The following is a 22,436-nucleotide window of genomic DNA, read 5'->3' on the forward strand; positions in this document are numbered from 1 at the left end:
AGACACTGTTTCTGTCATCCCAGTCATCACTTTTATGGCATGGAAGTTACTGGAGTGAGTAAAGCTTTTTGAAAAGCATGGGAACAATAAGATTTCATGTAGCTCATGGGCTTTCTGGTCACATTTGAGTAAAGGAAAAAGGACTGGGAAGGAGAAGCACACAGGGAACAAAGGTGTATTTGATAAGGATGGCAATGAAGTGATCCTGAGCAGGGTTAGGAAAGCAGGCTTTCGTCCCTGCAGCAATACTCCAACTTCAGGAGGTCCATGCTGGACAGCTCCCGCCTTTTACTAGTAGCTTGAAAGACTGGAAAAGACCGCCAGGATCCCTCTGCTTTCCTCTCTGCCAAGACTGAGCTTTTCATTACCCTCCCAAACTCATCTTTTCTTTATTGCTTCTTTTGTTCTAGGATTTCTCAATAATCTGTCACCTGGTGACAGATTTATGCGTATTCTTTAGTTTCATTCATTCATTTATTTATGCATTCATTCAATAACTATTTATTCTATTTATTGAGTGCCTACCAAGTACCAGGCTTTGAAGACACCACATTCATGCTACATATAGGTGCTGGAGATACATCAGTTTGCAAAATAGGCAAAGATTCTTGTCTTCCTCAAGGTTACATTTTTGGAGAGAGAAACAGGGAAAAAAAAAAAAAGTAAAACCGAGAAACAGGAAAAAAAAAAAAAAAAAGTATGTTGGATGGAGCTGTGGTTTGAATGTGTGCTCCAAAGTTCATGTGTTGGAAATTTTTTTTTGAGACAGAGTCTCACTCTGTCACCCAAGCTGGAGTGCAGTGGTGCATTGCAACCTCCATCTCCCAAGCTCAAGAGATCCTCCCATCTCAGCCTTCTAAGTATCTGGGACTGCAGATGCATGTCACCACGCTCAGCTACTTTTTAATTTTTTTGTAGAGATGAGGTCTCACTATATTGCCCAGTCTGATCTCAAACTCCTGGACTCAAGCAGTCCTCCTACCTGGGCCTCCCAAAGTGCTGGGATTACAGGTGTGAGCCACAACACCCAGCCATGTGTTGGAAACTTAATCCCCAATGCAACAGTGTTGGGAGGTGGAGCATAATAAGTGAATAGGCCAGGCGGGCTCTGCCCTTGTGAATGGATTAATGTCATTGTCACAGGAGTGAGTTATTATTGCAGGAGTGGGCTTGTTATAAAAGTGAGTTTGGGCTAGGCACTGGCTCATGCCTGTAATCCCAGCATTTTGAGAGGCCAAAGCAGATGGATAGGCTGAGCTCAGGAGTTTGAGACCAGCCTGGGAAACCTGGGGAAACCCCATCTCTACTAAAAATACAAAAAATTAGCTGGGTGTGGTGGTGCATGCCTGTAGTCCCAGCTACTCTGGTGGCTGAGGCATGAGAAGTGCTTGAATTCAGAAGGCAGAGGTTGTAGTGAGCTGAGATCCGATTCTATCTGAATCCAGAGTAAGATTCTATCTGAAAAAACAAACAAACAAAAAAAGGCTGGGCGCGGTGGCTCACACCTGTAATCCCAGCACTTTGGGAGTCCAAGGCGGGCAGATCACAAGGTCAGGAGATTGAGACCATCCTGGCTAACACGGTGAAACCCCATCTCTACTAAAAATACAAAAAATTAGCCGGGCATGGTGGCGGGCACCTGTAGTCCCAGCTACTCGGGAGGCTGAGGCAGGAGAATGGCGTGAACCCAGGCGGCGGAGCTTGCAGTGAGCCGAGATCGCGCCACTGCACTCCAGCCTGGGCGACAGAGCGAGACTCCATCTCAAAAAAAAAAAAAAAAAAAAAAAAAAAAGAGTTTGGCTCTTTCTTGCTCTCTCAATCTCCCACATGCTCTCTTGCCTTTCTGCCTTTCTGCCTTCTGCCATGGAATGGTGCAGCATGAAGGCCCTCACCAGATTCTTGTGCCATGCTCTTGGGCTTCTCACCCTCTGTAACTATGAGCCTAATAAACTTCTATTGTTTATAAATTACCCATCGCAGGTATTCTGTTGTAGCAGCATAAAACAGACTAATACACATGATGATACATTTCAAAGGAAAATAAAACAAGGATGGTAATTATGGAGTACTGAGGTAGAGAGTGCTTGCAATTTTATACTGGGTGATCAGAGAATGCCACATTGAAAGCATAGTATTTGAGAAGAGAGCAGTAAGAGGTGAGAGAGTGACCCATGCAGCTATCCAGAGGAAGACTATTTCAGGCAGAAAAAACAGAAAGCACAGAGGCTCCTAAGTGGGATAGTGCCTGGGTTGTCTGAAGAACAGGAAAAGGGCAGGGTTGTTTTAGTAGTGTTAGCAGGACAGAGAATTTAGAGAGATCAGAGAAGTCATGGAACACCAAATGTGTACAGGGCCTTACAGGTGGTTGTAAAAGTTTTCCTTTTATTGGGAGAGAGATGGGAAAGCACTGGAGGGATCTGAGCATAAGGGATCTGCTTAGACTCAGAATCGTTCCTGCTTCAGTTTTGAGAATAAACCATGGACTCTAGGGAGGCGCAAGGAGACTATCTAGGAGGTTGTTTCTATATTACAGATGAGAGATTCCGGAGATGTGATTCATTTGGGGACACATTTTGAAGAAGAAGGCAAAAGCATTTGCTGAAGACATGGAGATGGAGTATACAGAAAAGGGAATAGTCGGTGATGACTCCACAGTTTGGGGCCTTTGCACTGGGAGGATAAAAATTGCCATTTTCTGAGGTGGGGAAGACTGCAGAAGGAGCAGGATTCTTTGGAGGAGATTAGAGTTCAGTTTTGGGGCTGGGTGCAGTGACTCACGCCCGTAATCTCAGCACTTTGGGAGGCCAAGGCTGGCAGATCGTTTGAGGCCAGGAGTTTAAGAACAGCCTGGCCAACATGGTGAAACCCCATCTCTACCAAAAAATACAAAAATTAGCCAGATGTGGTGGTGCATGCCTGTAGTACCAGCTGCTTGGGAGGCTGAGCCAGGAGAATCGCTTGAATCCAGGAGGTGGAGGTTTCAGTGACCCCAGAACTTGCCACTGCACTCCAGCCTGTGTGACAGAGCAAGACTCCATCTCAAAAAAAAAAAAAAAAAAAATTCAGTTTTGGATGTGTTAAGTTGAGATGCCCACTGGATATCAAAGAGGAGACGTCAGTAGACATATATGTAAGTTTGGAGTAAAAAGGAGAAGTCTAGACTGTTAATACAAATTTGAAAGTCTTCAGCAGACAGTTTTTAAAGCCTCAAGATAGGATGAGATTACTTAGGGAGTCAGTACAGATGGAGAAGAGAAGTTGTGGAGATAAGGAGGAATCCAGAAAAACAGACAGATACAGGGTTACCAAATGAAATAAAGGACACCCAGTTATATTTTAAATAAATAATTTTTAGTACATAATTATCTCATGCAATATTTGGCATAAACTTATACACAAAGTTATTTGTTATTTTTCTGAAATTCAGGCTTAACTGCATTTTTGTTTGTTAAATCTAACATTCCTAGCCTGGGAACCACTGGCCATGGAGGCAGGAGGAGAATCAGGAAAATGTGATGTCTTGGAAGTATAATATAGTTTTAAAAGTACTTCAAGAAGAAATGTGTTATTGAAATGTCACAAACTCCTGATAAGTCAAGTACATAGAGAATTGATTTAATAACATGGAAGTCATTCATGACCTTCATGAGAGATGTTTCTGTGAAATGGTGGGTACAAAAGTTTGATTGAAGTAGGTTCAAGAGAGAATAGAGGTAAGGAATAGAAAAATGCCAAGGGCAGGATGTATAGTTTACATGAAACCTACTCACTATTCACTTTTCTGTTACTGTTGAATCTTGGTCGCAGATCTACAGCTGAAGCACAGAATACTGTTCGTAGCCCCCACGAGCGTTCCATGTTTCCCTGTTTACAACAGGTTTTCTCCCGTATGCACCTGCTTGTTTGCAGGGCACATTCTCCTCTTGTCACTGCCTGGTTCTAATCTATGGAGCCTCTGTCCCTGCTTACAGTACTCTCTGCAGTGACCCCACTCCCCAGATGAGAACATGCCAGTGTCAGCCTCCCTCAAAATTATATGTTACCATCAGTATAATGTGTTTAACAATGCCAATAAGACAAATGAGGTGTGTCAATAAGAATTATAGCTGACATCTGAATATTCATTGCAAATACAAGTAAGCATGCTACATGTAACTTGAAGTGAAAACAGCATTTATTATATACTTTTTGTATGTTGATATTTTGTAACACTTTAAAGTATTATTGCTAGAGTAAAATTATGAGGTAATTAATGATGACTGTGAAAGCTGTTAATTTTAAATATCAAAAAGTTGATTAATTTTAAATATCAAAAAGGACTTTAAGTAGGCCAGGCATGGTGACTCATGCCTGGAATCCTAGTACTTTGGGAGGCTGAGGTAGGAGATTGCTGGGTTTGAGACCAGCCTGGGCAACATAGGGAGACCTTGTCTCTATGAAATAAATTTTTAAAAAAAATTAGCTGGGTGTGGTGGCACATGCCTGTGGTCCCAGCTACTTGGGAGGCTGAGGAGGAAGGATTACTTGAGCCCAGGAGGGCTTGAGCTGTGATTGCACCACTGTATTCCAGCCTGGGTGACCCAGCGAGTCTCTCTCTCAAAAAAAAGAGATTTTAAGTAAATAGGGGGAATAGATTAAGCTAATACAAACCTTAAGAAAGTATGTGAGACAGGAGAGGGCATGGTGTCTCACACCTGTAATCCCAGCACTTTGGGAGGCCAAGGCGGGCGGATTACAAGGTTAGTAGATCGAGACCATCCTGGCTAACATGGTGAAACCCCATCTCTACTGAAAATACAAAAAAATTAGCTGGGCGTGCTGATGGGCACCTGTAGTCCCAGCTACTCGAGAGGCTGAGGCAGGAGAATGGCGTGAACCCCGGAGGCAGAGCTTGCAGTGAGCCAAGATAGCACCACTGCACTCCAGCCTGGACAACAGACAGAGACTGTGTCTCAAAAAAAAAAAAAAAAAAAAGTATGTGAGATAGATAATTTAGGAATAAATTTTTATTTCTTTTGATTCAGTAAGTATTTATTTAAATTGTAAATAATAATACAGGCAAAACAAATCAAATTACAACTGAAAATTGCTACAAACAATAAGAAAACTTTGTAAGGCCACTAATAAAAAATAAATATTCTGAAATCAATAGTTTCACAGCCAGCTAGAAGACACAATAGAAGACTATATAAAATAGGGCAAAAAAGAGCAAATAGTAGGTATAAATTAACAAAAATGTGCAGATGTATACAAGGAAAACTAAAACTTTGCCAAAAGACAAAAAAGTAGACCAGAATAGAAAAGTATAAAGTGTTCTTGAACAGGAAGACTTGGCATTACATTACAAAGATGTTAGATCTCCCTAAATTAATTAAATATTTTTAATATAATCTCGATAAAAATACCAAGTTTTTTAATCAAATGAAACAACAAGAATAGATATAAACTAAATGTAATGCTGGGCACTAGCTTAATGCTGTACTGGAGGCGAGAGAAATGCTAAAAAGGGTATTACTGGGTCAAATGGCAAAATAAAAACATGAATGGCAGAAGAGATACAAGTATTGTATCAATGTAAATTTATGAAGTTGATCATTGTACTGTGGTTATGTAAAATAATCTCCCTATTTTTAGGAAATGCACACTTGGGGAACTTAGAGGCAAAGGCCATGATGTACGAAATTTATCCTTAAATGGGTCAGCAAAAGAGTTTTGTATGAAAGAGAAGGAGAAGAAGAGAAGATGAAACTATAAAACAAATATTAACAAATGTGACCCTGGGTAAAGGATATGTGACTATTTTTGAACTACTTTTATGTTTGCAACTATTTGTGAATTTGAATTTATTTCCAAATAAAGAGTAAAAAAGAAAAGAATAGGTAGAAAGAGTCTGAAAAGAAGAACAATTGAAAGAGACTAGTCTGACCATAAATATACCATTGATATGGTATGGTTTTGGCACATGAATAGACACACAAAGAAACAGAAAGAAAAGTAAAGAAAAAGATGACTAGTGTAGGGAAATTCAGTTTATGATAAAGGATGCATCTCGATGTTAATAAATTGTGTTGTGACAACTGGATATCTATCTGGAAAAGATAAAATTGGATCCATAGCCCACACTATTCATCGGGATAAACTCCAAATGTAGCAAAGATTTATATAGAAAAAAATAAAACCTCAAAAGTAGTAGAAGAAAATATGGACAAATTTCTTTGTAACATTGGAGTGAGGAAGGCCTTTCTATGAATCAAAGTCTAGAAACCAAATTTAAAAAGATAGATATATTTTACTACACAAAAATATTCTGATGACAAAAAGTAGTCACAAGGCAGAGAAAAATAGGAAAATTTTGCAATTCATAAGACTGACAAAGGGTGTTTTCTTTTTGTTTTTTGTTTTTGTTTTTGTTTCTTGAGACTGAGTTTTGCTCTATCTCCCAGGTTGGAGTGCAGTGGTGCGATCCCGGCTCGCTGCAACCTCTGCCTCCCAGGTTCAAGCGATTCTCTTGCCTCAGCCTCCTGAGTAGCTGGGATTACAGATGCACACCACTATGCCCAACTAATTTTTGTATTTTTAGTAGAGACAGGGTCTCGAACTCCTGACCTCAAGCGATCCATCCGCCTTGGCCTCCCAAAGTGCTGCCGTGCCCGGCCACCCCGGCCACAGAGTACTGGAGGCTGTACTCTCGCCTCCAGTACAGCATTAAGCTAGTGCCCAGCATTACATTTAGTTTATATCTATTCTTGTTGTTTCATTTGATTAAAAAACTTGGTATTTTTATCAAGATTATATTAAAAATATTTAATTAATTTAGGGAGATCTAACATCTTTGTAATGTAATGCCAAGTCTTCCTGTTCAAGAACACTTTATACTTTTCTATTCTGGTCTACTTTTTTGTCTTTTGGCAAAAATAAAAAAATTTATTTTTTATTAAAAAAATAAAAAAATTTATTTTTTTTAAAAATATATATAAGGATTTCATTGAAATCAAGACAAAAAGACAACCCAATATAAAAACAGGCAAAGGATATAAACAGATAGTTATCAGAAAAAGAAATATTAATGACTTTAAACTCATAGAAGATGCTCAATTTCACTCAAAATATGAGAACTGCAAATTATAACACAATGGACATGCCGTTTATCATCTATGAGCTTGGTTAAAAAATTCCAAATGTTTGATGACACATAATTTTGGCAAGAAACTCTTATGCATTGCTGATTGGAGCCCAAAAGATAACAATCCTATGTGTAAGGCAATTTGGAAATATCTCTCAAAATTACACGTTTCTATCTTCTGACCAGTAATCCCACTTCTGGAAATTTACCTCAAATATACTTCACATGCATGAAATAACTTGTGTTCAACTTGTGTTCAAGGTCATGCATGGCAGCATTGCTTGTAACAACGAAAGACTGGAAAAGATCCAAATGGACCTAGTTAAATACGCTAAGGTACATCCTACATCATGGAATAATATGCAGCTATAAACATCAATGAAAATTGCTCTTTATACTGATGTGAAAAGATCTCTAGAATATACTGAATGAAGAAGGCAAAGTAAAAAATGGAAAGAAGAATATCTTATGCAAAATGCAATCTTGTGCAATAAAGGGGGAATAAAAATACATATTTAGATTTTCTAACATTCACATATTAAATACTGGAAAGATCCTCAATAAATTATAAAACTAGTTAACTATAGAGGAGGGAGAGGGAAGTTGGAGTGAAAGTGAATATACTCAGAGTGTACCTTTTGCATTACTTTGACTTTTTAAGTCATATAAATGTATTCCCTATTCAAAAAATAAACAAATAGACAGCTTCTTAAAAACGTAAATGTTCTTAAAAAAGAATAAGGAATGATAATAGAATTATAATCTTTGTAGACTTGCTTGGTATTTTAGCATTCATAACATTCAAAGAAATCTTCAAAAACTATTTAATTTTTATTTCGTATTATTTAGCTTTGAGTCTTTCAAGAAAAAGTCCTGTTTGAGAATTGTTTACATCTTGTTAAGGATGACTTCCAAGAAGAATATCAACTGTGCTACCCCAGAGTTTATGAGGAGGAAAACTCTAAAATGACATAGAAAAACCACCATGTTGAAACAGCTTTGATTAAGATAGAATATAAACAATGAATTTAAAAAGTTTAGAGGAAATGAGGTATCTCAAACCCATTCTGTTTTTACTAATCATATTTCAAAACAAGACTTCATAAAAATATTTCAAGAAGATAGTTCCTTTTACTCTTGAGTCTATGCAAAAATTTAAACAGAAAGCTTGACAAAAATATTGCTGTAGACTGCCAACTATTTTTAGTAGTAGATGAAGGATTTTTGACATTTGATGAAGATATAAAGTTCCTTCTATAAAACGTGTTACTAAAAGCAGTTTCTAGAATTAAAGTCTGCTGTGTATAAAAAGGTTAATGATATTATTAAATGTGCTACTTTTGTACCCTGTATATCAGACACTTGGACATGAAGAAACAACCAGAAGTCTTTTTAAAATATAAGATAGCACCATGGGTTGCTGGCAGTAAACAGAAAGAGAGTAGACCTTTTCCATATTATTCTTCAGCCAAAGCAAACTATGTGATATACAAGATACTGTGGAATTGCCTTTGCCTTGTCATGTACTTATTCGAGATGTTCAAAAAAGATAATGCAACACTTATGACATATCAAGAAGTCCTCTTAAATACCAAAATAAAGCCTTGACCTTTTACTTTGCAGATCACTGTAACAACACAATAACCCTTGTGATTTGCAGAGAAAAGAGTTTACTGGCTGGAACCTGCTGTAGACATAACCAACTCAGTTGTCTTGTGAGGGCAATATATCTTTCACTGAAATCAGTTGTAAAGATCCTCCTATCAGCTTACTCTAGTGGCAAGTTTGAAACTGATGAGTGTGCAGTAAAACCTGAGATGCAGATGTTGTGATGGTTAATATTGAGCGTCAACTTGATTGGATCGAAGGACGCAAAGTATTGTTCCTGGGTGTGTCTGTGAGGGTGTTGCCAAAGGAGATTAACATTTGAGTCAGTGGACTGGGAGAGGGCGACCCACCCTCAGTCTGGGTGGGCACCATCTAATCAGCTGCCAGTGCAGCTGGAATAAAGCAGGGAGAAATTGGAAAGAGCAGACTTGCTGAGACTTCCAGTCTTCATCTTTCTCCTGTGCTGGATGTTTCCTGCCCTCAAACATCAGACTGCAAGTTCTTCAGCTTTTGGCCTCTTGGACTTACACCAGTGATTTGCTAGGGGCTCTCAGGCCTTCAGACTGAATGCTGCACTGTGGGCTTTCCTACTTCTGAGGTTTTGGGACTCAGACTGGATTCCTCGCTCCTCAGCTTGCAGATGGCCTATTGTTGGGACTTCACCTTGTGGTCCTGTGAGTCAGTACTCCTAATAAACTCCCCTTCATATATACATATGTCCTATTACTTCTGTCCCTTTAGAGAATCCTGACTCATACAGATGTAAATTCAGAATTTAAATTATATTGTTCCATCATATCCTATTTCAAGATTGAGGATTTAAAGGCAAATATTTTCTCAAGTGATTGTTTGAAGCAGCAAGTACATGGGAAAATATTGTAAATAAAATTATACTTGAGGACAATTATCTTAAATCTGATTTTGAAAATATTCAGAGGCTGAGCCAGGAGGATCATTTGAGGACAAGAGTTTGAGACCAGCCTTGGCAACAAAGCAAGACCCTATCTCTACAAAAATTAAAAAATTTAGCCTGGTGTGGTGGCACACATGTAGTCCCAACTACTCAGGTGGCTGAAGCAGGAGGGTCTCTTGAGCTGAGGAGTTTGAGGTTACAGTGAGCTATGACTGGGCCACTGCTGCACTCCAGCTTGGGTGACAGAGTAAGACTCTGTCTCAAAAAAAGAAAATATTCAGAAAGCATTTTCTTTCAGCAGTGCACGAAGCTTCAGTTTGTAAAATTGCCATAATGAAAATGTACTGTCACCATCAATCTTTAATCAAGAATGAAAGAAGATGTTTTTACCTTGATCAGCTACTATTAAAGAGAAAGAAAGCTCAATAACATGATAGCAACATCACCATCAGCAGGGTCCGAATGGCAGAGAAAGCCAAAAAAATATTTTGCTCTGGTACCCGCCTCCGACAAAAATGAGCATCTATTTAGAATTACAAATATTCAGTATAGTGACCACAGGAGCAAACTGACAGTACTGATGAATTACTATAATAGTAAATTGTTAAAATCTGACGATTAACACTGTGATAATACAATTCAAAAAACTATATATTTGTATTCAAGTGTTCATGGCAGCATTATTCACAATAGCCCAAAATTGGAAACAGTGTGAGAGTCTATCAGATGGTAAATGGATAAATGAAACATGCTGTACCCATATAACACTCGACAATAAAAAGGAACAAAGTCCTGATACATGCCACAACGTAGGTGAACCTCATGAAAGAAGCCAGACAATGCATAACCATGTATTGTATAATTCTACTTATATGAAATTTCTAGAAAGGGCAAAACTATAGAATCAGTAAGCAAATCAGTGGTTTTCTCAGACTAGGGGTGGAAGAGCAATGAGCTGCAAAGAAGCATAAGATAACTTTTTAGAGTGCTAGAAGTGTTCTAAAACTAGATTACAACTGTAAGAATTATACAGTACAGCTCTAAATTTAGGTTTTTGATCCATTCTGGATTTTTTGTTTTGCCTAAACAACAGACATTTATTTTCTCACAGTTCTGGAGACTAGAAGTCCAAGATCAAGGTGCTGTCAGGGTTGGTGTCTGGTAAGGGCTCTCCTGCTGGCAGGAGATGGCTACCTTCTCATTGTGTTCTCACATGGCCTTTTCTCTGCATGCATGCACAGACAGAGAACACTCTCTGCTGTCTCTTCCTCATTGCAAACAAGAGGGTCATTCAAACAGTAAGTGTCCCTCTCTCTCTCACTGGGGGGCCACCTCTTCCTTCTAGGCTGTTACAACCACAATCTCACCAACCTATCTGACAAGGGGGTCAGGCTGATCTCGAACTCCTGGGCTCAAGCAATCCTCCTGTCTCAGCCTCCCAAAGTGCTGGGATACAAACGTGAGTCACTGTGCTCTGCCAGATAGCTATTTAAAAAAGAAAAGAAAAGAACAAGTGTTTTGAGGATGTGGAGCAATTGGATCTCTTGTGTACTGTTAGTGGGAAAGTAAAATGATAGACATTTTACATCTTCCTTTCAATGTAGGTGATTTTTATTTTATTTTCTTGTCTAAATTACTTTGAATGGGACTTCCAGTACTATGTTGAATAGAAGTGGTGAAAGTGGGCATCCTTACCTTGTTTCTGATCTTAGAGGAAAGGCTTTCAGTCTTTCACCATTGATTATGATATTTGCTGTGGGTTTTTCATTTATGGCTTTTATTACATCGAGGTAATATTCCTTCTATTTCTAGTTTGTTATATATTTTTATCAAAAAAGGGTGTTGAATTTTGTCAATTTTTTTTCTGTATCAATTGAGAAGATTAAGTAGTTTTTCCTCCCCCCGAATCCTGTTAATGTGGTGTATTATAATGATTGATTTTCAAGTGTTGAACCATCCTTTCATTCCAGGAATACATCTCACCGGGCCATGTTGAGTAATTCTTTTAATGTGCTGTTGAGTTCAGTTTGCTGGTATTTTGTTGAGGGTTTTTGCATCAGTGTTCATAAGGGATATTAGTTTGTAGTTTTCTTCTCTTGTAGTGTCTTTTTTGGTTTTGGTATCAGGTTAATGCTGACCTCATAGAATGAGTCAGGGAGTTTTTTCTCTTCAGTTTTTTAGAAAAGTTTGAGAAGGATCCGTATTAGTTCTTTAAATGTTTGGTGAAATTCACCAGTGATGCCATCAGATCCAGGGCTTTTCTTTTGTTCTTTTTTTTCTTTTTCTTTCTTTTTTCTTTTCTTTTTTTTTTTTTTGAGACAGTGTCGCTCTGTTGCCCAGGCTGGAGTGCAGTGGCAAGATCTCAGCTCACTGCAATCTCCATCTCCTGAGTTCAAGGGATTCTTGAGCCACAGCCACTTAAGTAGTTGGAATTACAGGTGCATGCCACCACATCTGTGTATTTTTAGTAGAGGCAGGGTTTTGTCACATTGGCCAGGCTGGTCTTGAACTCCTGGCCTTGAGTGACCTGCCTGCCTCAGCCTCCCAAAGTGCTGGGATTACAGGCATCAGCCACTGTGCCCGGTCTAGATGTAGGGCTTTTCTGACGACCCCAAATCTGGAGATTTTTGACTAATGATTCAATTTCCTTATTCTTTATAGGTCTACTCAGATTCTCTGTTTCTTCATAATTTAACCTTAATAGATTTTGTGTTTCTAGAAATTTGTTCATTTCATGTGGGTTTTTAAATTTGTTGACATACAATTGTTCATAACACTCTCATATAATCTTTTTATGTCTGTAGAATCAGTAATAATGTCCCCACTTTCACTTCTGATTTTAGTAATTCACGTCGTCGTCTTTTTTTTTTTTTTTTCTTTTTTTGAGACAGGGTCTCGCTCTGTCTCTCAGGCTGGAGTGCAGTGGCCTGATCATTTGAGCCTCCCAGGCTCAAGCGATCCTCCCACACCATCACACCCAGTTAATTAAAAAAATATTTTTATAGAGATGGGGTCTCACTATGTTGCCCAGGCTGGTCTCAAACTCCTGGGCTCAAGTCATCCGCCAGCCTCAGCCTCTCAAAGTGCTTGGATTACAGGTGAGTGCTACTGCAACTGGCCTCATTTTTAACAAGTCTATCTAGATAAATGTTTGTTATATTCAAAGAACCAGTTTCTGGTTTTATTAATTTTCTTTATTGTTTTTCTGTTCTCTATTCTGTTGGTCTCTGTGCTCATCTTTTAAATTTCCTTTCTTATGCTAGCTTTGGGTTTAGTTTGTTCTTCTTTTTCTAGTTCTATAAGTTATAAAATTAGGTTTGACATCTTTCTTTTTTAATGTAAACATGTATAGCTATAAATTTCCACTACAGCACTGCCTTAAGGCACAAAACCATAAATTTTGGTATGTTATGTTTTCATTGTCATTTGAATTTCTACTTTGATTTATTGGTTGTTTATTTTCATAAGTTTGTGAATTTTCTAGTTTTATGTCTGCTTTTTTTGCTTTTCTCTTCTTTTTCATTTTGTTTTGATTGATAAACATGATTATTTAGTTTCATGTATAAATTATGAGTGCTATAAATTAGTACCATTTCTACTTGCTATCCACAATGACCAGAATAATCTCTTAACTTCATAATTCCTATTTTTTCTATCTTTTTACTTTACAACTAATTTCAGCCCTTTTTGATTTTTAAAAATACATTTTCATCAAAAAACATATTTAACTGAAAAAGAAGTTAAATGAAATACTCTTATACATTGAATTATCAAGAATACCAGAATACCAACGAAAAATGATACTTCATGGTTTATGTAATACATTTTCATAAAGTCAAATCATTATTTCATTTGATTCTTACAATGTTTCTGAAATAAATTATCGCTATTTTATAGTTGAGGCAACTTAGACAGTGGCAGAGCTGGAATGAGAATTAAGAACTGATTGATTTACTTACATTGCCCTACATACTATATAATCAGAACAATATTCTACATAGAATTGTAAAAAGATTAAAATATCCAATAAGAATGACAGTGTAAGGCCAGGCATAGTGACTCGTGCCTGTAATCCCAGGGCTTTAGGGTGCTGAGGTGGGAGGATTACCTGATCTTAGGAGTTTGAGACTGGCCTGGGTAACTTAGTAAGACCCATCTCTACAAAAAATAGAGATTAGCTGGTCATGGAGGCACGTGCCTTAATCTCAGCTACTTGGGAGGCTGAGGCAGGAGAATTGCTTGAGCCCAGAAATTTGAGGCTGTAGTGAGCTATGATTGCACTGTAACCACCCAATGGATTCACCCTGCCTGCTGCCTAGACAAAGTCGATTTACTAAGACAGATCAATTGCAATAGAAATAGACTAATTCAAGCAGAGCCAGCTGTGTGGGAGACCGGAGTTTTATTATTACTCAAATCAGTCTCCCCATTGAGAGTGGGGTTTTGAAGTCTCCAACATTTATTTTAGAAATGTCTATTTCTTTCTTCAATTCTGTCAGTTTTTGCTTCACAGGTTTTGATTGTTATTAGGTGCATAAGTGTTTATAATTATTATACCTTCTTGCTACATTGAACCTCCTATTAATGTATAATGTCCTTCTTTGTCTCATTTAATCTTTTTTGACTTAAAGTCTATTTTGTCCATTGTTAGAATAGCAACCCCTGCTCTCTTTTGGTTACTATTTGCATGGAGAATCTTTTTCCATTCTTTCATGTTCAATCTTTTGTGTCTTTGAATCTAAAGTGAACTTCCTGTAGACAGCATATAGTTCAATCATGTTTTTCTATCCATTCTGCTAATCTCTTTTGATTAGAGAGTTTAACTCATTTACATTTAAAATAATGATGGATGAGGAGATACTTCTGTCATTTTGCTGGGTGTTTTCTAAATGCCTTGTAGATTTTTGTCCCTTATTTCCTACATTTAATTGATATTTTGTAGTGAAAAATTTCAATTCCTTTTTCATTTCCTTTTGTATACATTCTACAGCTGTTTTCTCTGTGGTTAGCATGGAGATTTAATGTACTATTCTAAAGGTATAATATTCTAACTTGAAATTGTACCAGTTTAATGTCCGTAATGTACAAAAATTCTGTTCCTTTATAGCTCTATCTTCACAGTTTCAGCTGTCAGTGTCACAAAATTATATCCATATGCATTTTGTGCTTGAAAACCTAAATTAATAATTTTTTAAATGCATCTGTCTCTTAAATTATGTAAAAATCAAAATGAACAGTTACAAACCAAAGTTATGGAAATGCTGGCTTATATTTTATGTTTTTTAAAAATTATTTTATTTTATTTTTATAGAGACAAGGTCTTACTCTGTTGCCCAGGCTGGAGTGCAGTGGCACAATCGTAGCTCACTGTAACCTCAAACTTCTGGGCTGAGTGATCCTCCCACCTCAGCCTCCTGAGTAGTTGGGACTATCTGTGCATGCCGTCATGCCTGGATAATTTTTAAATTTTTTTATAGAGACTATGTTGCCCAAGCTGGTCTCCAACTCCTGGCCTCAAGTGATCTTCCTACCTTGGCCTCCCAAAGTGTCAAGATTACAGGTGTCAGCCACCACACCTAGCAATACTGGCTTTTAGACTAATATTTTTTAAAAAATGTATTCATCCCTTTTTGTCATGTAGCATTTCTTTTTTTTTTTTTTTGTTTTTGTTTTTGTTTTTGTTTTTGTTTTTTTTGAGACGGAGTCTCGCTCTGTCACCCAGGCTGGAGTGCAGTGGCCGGATCTCAGCTCACTGCAAGCTCCGCCTCCCGGGTTCACGCCATTCTCCTGCCTCAGCCTCCCGAGTAGCTGGGACTACAGGCGCCTGCCACCTCGCCCGGCTAAGTTTTTGTATTTTTAGTAGAGACGGGGTTTCACTGTGTTACCCAGGATGGTCTCGATCTCCTGACCTCGTGATCCGCCCGTCTCGGCCTCCCAAAGTGCTGGGATTACAGGCTTGAGCCACCGCGCCCGGCCTGTCATGTAGCATTTCTTAAGTCATGTAGAAACAAAAAATGATGCCACAAACTGTTGTTAAAATACACTAGCTTTTATAATGTCTCATGTATTTACCTTTATTGAGATCTTTATTCCCTCATATGGTTTTGAGTTACTGTCTAGTATCCTTTCATTTCACCTTGCATGACTACCTTGAGCATTTCTTGCAAGGCAGCTCTAGTGGTAATGAACTCCCTCAGCTTTTGTTTATTTGGGATTGTGTTAATTTCTTTCTCTCTTTTGGAAGACAAATATAGTCATCCCTTGGTATCTGTGAAAGATTGGTTCCAGGATACCCTGTAGATACCAAAATGCATGAATTTTCAAGTTTCTTATGTAAATGGCATGTTTGCATTTAACCTGTGTACAACTTGCACATACTTTATTCACATACTTGATTGCTTCTAATACCTAATACAATATAAATGCAATGTAAATAATTGTTATACTATATTCAGAATTGTTATTAAATTTGTATTATTTTTATAGTTTAAAAAAAATATTTTTAGCCTGGGCATGGTTGCTCACATCTGTAATTCCAACACTTTGGGAGGCCAAAATGGGAGGATCACTTGTTGCTAGGAGTTCAAAACCAGCCAGGGCAATATAGTGAGACCTCATCTTCACAAAAAACTTAAAAATTAGCTGGGTGTGGTGGTGCATGTCTGTAGTCCTAGCTACTTGGGAGACTGAGGCAAGAGGATTTCTTGAGCCCGGCAGTTCAAGACTGTAGTGAGGTATGATCATGCCACTGTACTCCAGTCTAGGCAATAGAGCAAGGACCCATTTCTAAATATAAACAGATATTTTTTGATACACAGTTGGTTAAATCTCTGGATGTGGAATCTAGAAGCTAGGTTTTTGTTAGTTGGTTCACTACATCATAATTTATTTATAGCATCAAAAAGTTATGTGTTCAATATTAATTAAATGGTTAAACAAAATATAGCACATTGAAGATAGTCTATGATGCAACCGTTAGAATTATGTTTTAATTCTAATCTCAGAAGGCTGAGCTTATGCAGTTTTTTTTTTTTAAACGGTTTACTACTTTTTTTGGTCTAGCTTTCAAAAAGAAAAAAAGTAAAATGAAGGGAGGAAATAAAGGGCATTAGCCCTTTAAATCTCCTGGAAGTCACTTCAGCTAGAGAGGGAGGGAGTTGCAACAATGGAGGGAGGTACTACAACAATAGCTGCTGCCTCATTGTCTTTTTTTTTTTTTTTTTTTTTTTTTCTGAGATGGAATCTCCCTTTCTCCCCCAGGCTGAAGTACAGTGGCATGATCACTGCTCACTGCAGCCTTGACCTCCCAGCCTCAAGTGATCCTCCCAGCTCAGCCTCCCGAGTAGCTGGAGCTACAGGTGCATACCACTATGCCCAGCTAGTTTAAAAAATTTTTTGTAGTGACTGGATTTCACTATGTTGACTGGGTTGGTCTCCAACTCCTGGGCTCAAATATTCCTCCCATCTCAGCCTTCCCAAGTGCCTTTGTCTTCACCTCTGTGATTAGAAGCAGCAGTAGGCCATCAGAGCACAGATCCCTGATAGCTGAAGGACAAGGTCCTTTTTGCCCACCCTTGGCTCCCACAGGCTGTTTGTATCTACTACAGGAACCCATGCACAGCTGTCTGTCATGGGGTAGGAGTGGGAATTAATCACTGCTACTGTGCTAAGAGCTAAAATTGACTGAAATTAACTACCTATTAGGGTCCAGACCTTTTCCTAGAAGTTGCAATCTTTCAGTAGACTCCAGAGTTCTAAAATAGTTACATCAGACAGATGCTGCCATTGTAATTGTTGTCTAGGTGGAGAGACAGATTCTTGGTGCTTCCCTGAATCCTGAGTTAATTTTTGCATATGGTGTGAGGTAAAGGTCCAACTTCATTTCTTTTGCGTGTGGATATCCTGTTTTCCCAAAACACCATTGAAGAGACTGTGCTTTTGCCATTGAATAGTCTTGACAGCCTTGTCAAAAACCAAATAGATATGAAGATTTATTTTGACTTTATTGCATTGATTTATATCTCTGTCCTTATGCCAATACCACAATGTTTTGATGACTGTGGTTTTGTAGTAAGACTTTGAAATTGGGAAGTGTGAGTCCTTCAACTTTGTTCTTTTACAAAATTGTTTTGACTCTTTGGGGTCTCTTGAAATTCCATATGAATTTTGGGAAAGGGTTTTCTGGTTCTGAGAAAACAAAACAGTAAAAGAAAAAGATGCCATTGGAATTTTGGTAGGGATTGCATTAAATCTGTATATCACTTTGGGCAGTACTGTTATCTTAACAATATTGAGTTTTCCAATGTATGAAGTGGGATCTTTTTCCATTTATTTATGTCTTCTTTAATTTTCTTCAGCAATGTTTTGTTTTTTTTTTAGTAAATAAGTTTTGTCCCTTTTTAGTTAAATTTATTTCTAAGTATCTTCTTTTTGATTTTTAAAATGGAATTGTTTTCTAAATTTCCTTTTTGAATTGTTCATTGCTAGTGTATAGAAATACAACTAATTTTTGTGTGCTGATTTTGTATCCTGCAACTTTGCTGAATTCACTTGTTAGCTCTATTGTATATGTGTATGTGTGTGTGAACACACGCGTGTATTTTTTAGGTTCTTCAGTGTATAAGATCATGTCATCTGTTTATAAAGATAATTTTACTTCTTCTTTTCCAATATGTCTTTTATTTCATTTTCTTGCCTACTTGTTCTAGCTAGGACTTCCAGTCCTATGTTTAATAGAAGTGGCAAAAGTGGGCATCCTTGTCTTGTTCTTGTTCTCAGTGTAAAGATTTTCAGTCTTTCACCATTGAGTGTGATGTTTTCTGTGGGTTTTTTGTGGATGGCCTTTATCATGTTGAAGAAGTTCCCCTCTATTCCTATTTTATTGAGTGTATTTATCATGAGAGAGTGTTGAATTTTGTCAAATGCTTTTTCTGCATCAATTGAGATTATTATGTGGGATTTTCTCTTTTATTATTTATTTATTTATTTATTTTTGGAGACAGAGTCTCACTCTCTCACTCTGTCACCCAGGCTGGAGTGCAGTGGCGCGATCTTGGCTCACTGCAACCTCTGCCTCCTGGGTTCAAGTGATTCTCCTGCCTCAGCATCCTGAATAGTTGGGACTACAGACATGCGCCACCATGCCCGGTTAATTTTTGTATTTTTTGGTAGAGACGGGGTTTCACTGTGTTGGTCAGGCTGATCTTTCATTCTTTTAATGTGGTGTATTTCACTGATTAATTTTCATATATTAAACCAACTTTCCATTCCTGGGATAAATCCTACTTGGTCATGGGTATAATTCTTTTAATGTGCTGCTGGATTCGGTTTGCTAGTATTTTGTTGATGATATTTGCATATATGTTCACAAATGATATTGTTCTGTAGTTCTTTTTTCTCATAGTGTGTTTGTGTGGCTTTGGGATATTGTCCAAAAAAATCAATCAAAAAATCAATTGGTGTTCTAAAACCATCTTTTCAAATAACTCAAGTAAAAGAATAAAAGTCTATTCAGAAAATAGTAACAGGCTGGGCATGGTGACTCACGGCTGTAATCCCAGCACTTTGGGAGTCTGAGGCCGGCAGATCACTTGAGGTCAGGAGTTTGACACCAGCCTGGGCAACACGGTAAAACCCCATCTCTAAACCCCATATTTAAAAATACAAAAATTAGCCAGGCATGGTGGCACGTGCCTGTAGTCCCAGCGATTTGGGAGGCTGAGGCAGGAGAATTGCTTGAACCCAGGAGGCAGAGGTTGCAGCGAGCCAAGATTGCGCCACTGCACTCCAGCATGGGCGACAGAGCAAGACTCCAACTAAAAACAAAAACAAAAACAAAAACAAGTAACAGTGAGAAAACAATTTTGTATAACAACAAAATTGTTCTCAGAGGAAAATTTATATTACTAAATATTTGTATTAGAAAGCAAAAAATACCAAAAACAAATGAATGAAGTATTCACCTTGTAGAAGTTCAGATTCTTTGTTTGCAAAAGCAGAAATCAACTCAGACAAAATAAAACATAAATTTTTGGTTCAGTTCATAGAACTGAAAGAGAAAGTTGAAAAGTTAGGCCCCAAAAGGGCAGGAACCAGGATGACTCTGGAGAACCAGGTAACACAAAGCAATGAAACAGCTACATGATGAATCAGCTACCAGATGAATCAGCTACAGCTGTTTTCAGTCTTAAGATTCAGTTGCTATGGAGAGAGCATCCAACTATCCTAAGTTAGGTTTCACATCTATTTTTAATCTAAAAATATTCAGTGCATCTTAATTGATTGTCTTGCCAATCATTATCCAATAAAGAATGTTACTTCCCCAAGAAAAATTAAGGTAATATTATGAAGAAGAAGTAATGTATGTGAGGTGGCAAAAACAACAAATTGTTCCTTAGAAGCTAGATTTTTATTACTTTGTTCACTACATCATCATTTATTTATAGCACCAAAAAGTTATGTTTTCAATATTAATTGAATGGTTAAATAAAATATAGCACATTTAAGATAGTTTATGATGCAACCATTAGTTATGTTTTAAATCAATATTTAAAGATGGAAAAATCATTATGGAAAAATAGATCAAATCTGTATATCATCTATGAATTAAATTTCATTTAAAAGGATTTTTATTTCTTAAAATTTTTATTATACATGCTGTATTCATGGAAAACCAAGATCTTTAAAGGAACTCAAATTAGATATAAATTATGTTCAGCTCTGAGCTGGTTTTAAGTCATGTTTAGCATGGAAACAGTTAAACTGAAGCTTTCTTCTCCTTATAGGTTGCCATCATTTTCTTGACTTCTGCAATAGCTTTCCCTGGATTCAGACCCTTAGGACAGGTCCTTGTGCAGTTCATGATGGTGTGGCAGCGGTGTAGAGAGAACGGGTCCTGCGGCTTGGCCAGGTGCTCCTCAGTCAAATCGTCTCTGGAGTCAATCATCCAGCGGTAGGCCTGCATAAGAACTGCAGGCCCCAGGTAATTGTCTCCGTTCCACCAGTAGCTGGGGCAGCTGGTGCTACAGCAAGCACAGAGAATGCACTCGTAGAGCCCGTCCAGTTTCTCATGCTCTTCTATGGACTGCAGACACTGCTGCTTGCCTTCCTGAGATTAATCCTTCTTCTTCAAATAAGGCTCAATGGATTTGTACTGTGCATAGAAGTTGCTCAAATCGGGAACAAGATCCTTTATCACATACATATGCGGAAGAGGGTAGATTTTTGAGACCTTATTGAGGTTGGTGTCAATCCTTCGGGTGCAAGCCAGAGTGTTGCCTCCATTGATGTTTATTGCACAAGAGCCACAGATGCCTTCTCTGCATGATCTTCGGAAGGTCAAAGTAGAGTCAATTTCATTCTTAATCTTGATTAAAGCATCCAGTACCATGGGGCCACATTTATTAAGGTCAACTTCGTAAGTCTGCATATGAGGTTTGTCTCCAGCCTTGTCTGGGTCCCATCGATAGATGGCAAATGTCTTGATACGGGCAGCTGCGGCTGCGGCTGTCCGGGCTCCTCCGGAGGCCTGCAGGCAGGCTCCGCCAAGGGTTGTGGCCCGTAACCAGCGCCTCAAGGAGAGTGAGACCACCGCCGCCATCTTGGCTCCTCATTTAAAAGTTTTATTGGTGCACAAAACCAACACCAACACCTGAAGAAAATGCATCAAAATGTGGGCCAGGCGCGGTGGCTCACGCCTGTAATCCCAGCACTTTGGGAGGCCGAGGCGGGCGGATCACGAGGCCAGGAAATCGAGACCATCCTGACTAACCCAGTGAAACCCCGTCTCTACTAAAAATACAAAAAAATAGCCAGGCGTGGTGGCGGGTGCCTGTAGTCCCAGCTACTCGGGAGGCTGAGGCAGGAGAATGGCGGGAACCTGGGAGGCGGAACTTGCAGTGAGCTGAGATCCGGCCACTGCACTCCAGCCTGGGCCACAGAGCAAACCAACACTCCACTTCAAAAAAAAAAAAAAAGAAAAGAAAAAGAAAATGCATCAAAATGTGAATAGTAGAATCGTAGCTTTTTTTTTTTTCTGTTTCTCCATATATGCGTGCATAAAGAACGTATATATATATATTTTTTTATATATATCCCCCCCAACACGTTGTAATGGGTTGAATTATGACCCCTAAAAATATCTCTCCATGTCCTAATACCCACGCTCCTGAATAGTGTCTTTGTAGATATAATTGAGTTAATGATCTTGAGATGAGCTCATCTTAGATTATCTGGATGGGTCCTAAATTTAACGATCCTTGTGTAGGAGACAGAAGAGAAGACACAGACACAGAGAAAGCCATGGCCATGTGAAGACGGATACCGAGATTGGAGTTATGTAGCTACAAGCCAAGGAACTCCTGGAGTCACCAAAAGCTGGAAGAAGCAAGAAAAATTCTCTCTAGGGCCCTTGAAGGGAGGGTAGCCCTGCTGACATCTTGAGTTCAGCCTTTTTTCTCCAGAACTGGCAGAGAATAAATCTGTGTTATTACCCAGTTTGTGGTAATTTGTCCCAGCATCCCTACAAAACATATATATATATATATACACACACACACACACACACAAATAAACAGCAGCCTTTCTACGTGTTACACAAGATGTGTTTTCCCCAATTTTCCATATTTTTCCACAATAAAGAAAATAATACATTGTTTTAAAAGTTGGATATAAAGTTTAGCAAATTTAATATCAGACAAAATAAAACTTAAGGAAAAAATTCAGTGGCCTATATTCTCCTAGGGCCCCTCCCTGTGAGAAGCCAGCCTCTGTGACTCGGGGAACCCCTCCAGT

The 22,436-nt window shown here is 38.3% G+C and overlaps 1 pseudogene across 1 annotated transcript; it reads right to left on the reverse strand.

Annotated features, from left to right (window-relative positions):
- Nucleotides 1-20,269: 20,269 nt before the first annotated feature.
- LOC705183 (succinate dehydrogenase [ubiquinone] iron-sulfur subunit, mitochondrial pseudogene) lies at nucleotides 20,270-21,251 on the reverse strand (annotated as a pseudogene). The gene has a single exon (XR_012868.5). The product of XR_012868.5 is annotated as a succinate dehydrogenase [ubiquinone] iron-sulfur subunit, mitochondrial pseudogene (transcript).
- Between the last annotated feature and the right edge of the window lie 1,185 nt (nucleotides 21,252-22,436).

This window comes from Macaca mulatta, chromosome 13 (genome assembly GCF_049350105.2).
Source record: "Macaca mulatta isolate MMU2019108-1 chromosome 13, T2T-MMU8v2.0, whole genome shotgun sequence".
NCBI lineage: Eukaryota > Metazoa > Chordata > Mammalia > Primates > Cercopithecidae > Macaca > Macaca mulatta.